This window comes from Actinia tenebrosa, unplaced genomic scaffold (genome assembly GCF_029948245.1).
Source record: "Actinia tenebrosa isolate PJP-AT-01 unplaced genomic scaffold, QUT_ActTen_1.0 PGA_scaffold2__45_contigs__length_23673736, whole genome shotgun sequence".
In the NCBI taxonomy this organism is placed as follows: Eukaryota; Metazoa; Cnidaria; class Anthozoa; order Actiniaria; family Actiniidae; genus Actinia; species Actinia tenebrosa.
In genome coordinates this window covers 5,758,783-5,761,020 of record NW_028292579.1, presented here as the reverse complement: position 1 = coordinate 5,761,020, position 2,238 = coordinate 5,758,783, and positions in this window count along the sequence as shown.

Here is a 2,238-nt window from a genome sequence, read left to right as displayed (position 1 = left end):
GTTACCTCGTGGTTTATAACTTGTTATAAAGTCCAATAAATCATAAATTAAAACTACACATCACATTTTATTTGTATTTCATCAGTGGTCTGTCTTTCTGAAGTAAAGTGACAGACAGTTCGGGGGTTCCCCTATTGTTTGTAACTGACACTACTGTGACCTTGAACAGTCTGAGTAAATATTATATACAGCTGTCTTGGTTTCCTCATTTGAATAAGCAAATTTTACAAGCAAAAACTTCAAGAACCTTTCTAAGAACCTTTTTGAAATTCAAAAGGAATTTTCTTTGGTGAGTAAACTTTTCCGAACGAGAGCAAAAGTGCAGGAAATAAGGCAAGATTTTGGGCGCAATTTTTGCGAACCGAACTTCAACGGTCTTAAATTCCTTTTCCAGTATCAACGAAGAACTGGTTCATAATTCCCTGATCAATGGCATCAGGTTGGACTTTAGTGAAGGAATATGTTAAATCAGAGTTGCCGGACTACTTGCCTGTACCTACGATTGCAGATGTAGAAAGTTATCGAGCATTGAATGTCTTGATTCTGAAAAACGGATCTTCATTTGCACATAAATGGCATGAAAAACCGTTAAGATGGTTAATCAAGACTCCCTATCTTCGCACCCGTTGGAAAAATCGATAACTTTGCAGCTGCTCATTCCATTGGGGATAGTTCTCTTATTTCTTCACCCGAAATACATGTTAAAAATCTTTGTGTTCTCGGTGAGGATGCGAAGACTACAACGACTTTAGTAGTATAGGGAATGGGGGTTCCAGCGCAATCTCAACACGGGCAAGACCCGTGTCAAAAATCCACCTACGGAAACAACCCACTCCAAGTGTGGTTGGGGGCAACAGCGCAAATATGTTAGTCTATATATGGAGTGCGAAGAATGTAAAGAGTTTGTTTATGATTTCTGTGTAAAGTGCTTGAAACCCAAGTTTGTACCTACTAAACCAAATAAGTATATTTGTTGTGGCAAGAAAATGCAAATAGAAGACGACACGTCAGCACAGTGTTACGAGTGTGGTAAGAATATTCGTAATGCCGTACCAAATGCTACCAGGGAACAATATTATTCCAACGGAGGTCGTAAGAAGACGCCATACAAAAGAATAAAATACTTTAGGGACTGGATGAGTCACATTCAAGGTTATCGACCGGTATATTTAGACAACGAAGTAAAGAAGAAAATCATAGACCATTTAGAAGAGCCAACCCCACAAAGTCTACGGAAGACATTGAAAAAATTAAAACTAGGGAAATATTACAAAGCTATTCCCTATCTTTTGTCTGAAATTACCGGTAAGTCTATTCCCGAGGTTTCTGATATGACAAAAGCCGAGTGGATGTTTTGTCGGCTGGATAAGGATATTCCTTATTACCCTGACGTAATTTACGAAATATTTTACGAAATTGACTCCAATCACCCGCTGTTAGAATGGATTCCGAGAAGATGAAATGTGCAGCCGAAATCCCCCTACGTTCTTTTCAAAGCAGATGTCTACTGAGCGAGTTTTCTTTGGAGCTCTTCTTTTGCCTCCTGGTAGATCTTTTTGCGAGATTCCTCGGAAAGATCTTTTACGATGGTTTTTTTATTACCTGACTTTAGCTCCCCGTATTTCTTTTCCTCCGCGAGGATCAAAGAGAACTCCACGTTGTCGATTTTACGGTCCCGCAGAGCTTGGGAGACTAAGTCGGCGATGGTGTTAGCCTTTGCTCTTGCTAGGGCTATGTGAGTGTCGTGCTTGGATATCTTACCGGACAATTGCTTTATAATACCTGTCGTAACAGCGGAAACGATGCCGCAGACAGCTCCAACGCTTGCCAAAGGAACGCCAACGACTATTCCAGGCCCGGTAAGCGAAGTAGCAACGCCAGTGCCTGTTAACGCCACGGACATGGAGCCGGAAGTTATCGCGATTTTATGTAATATGCTTCGGGCTCTGGCGTACTTTTTTCTAACCTCTTCGTAGTGTTTTGCCTGCCCTTCCAAGTAAGCCAGGATTAAGTTCGCCTTGTTTAAACGAAAGTTCTCGGCGTTTAATTCGTTAGGTTCCTTAGGAAGTTCAGGATAAAGTGGAGGTGCTGAAGGTATGACATCCATTATATACTAATGTACGACGCTTTTGGGAATGATATACAGGAGCAGCCACATCACGACAACAGGGATTATGCCAACTGGAGGGCCTTTAGGAAGATGTTTCCGCACGCGGATGCTAGTAAGTTCGAAAGAAG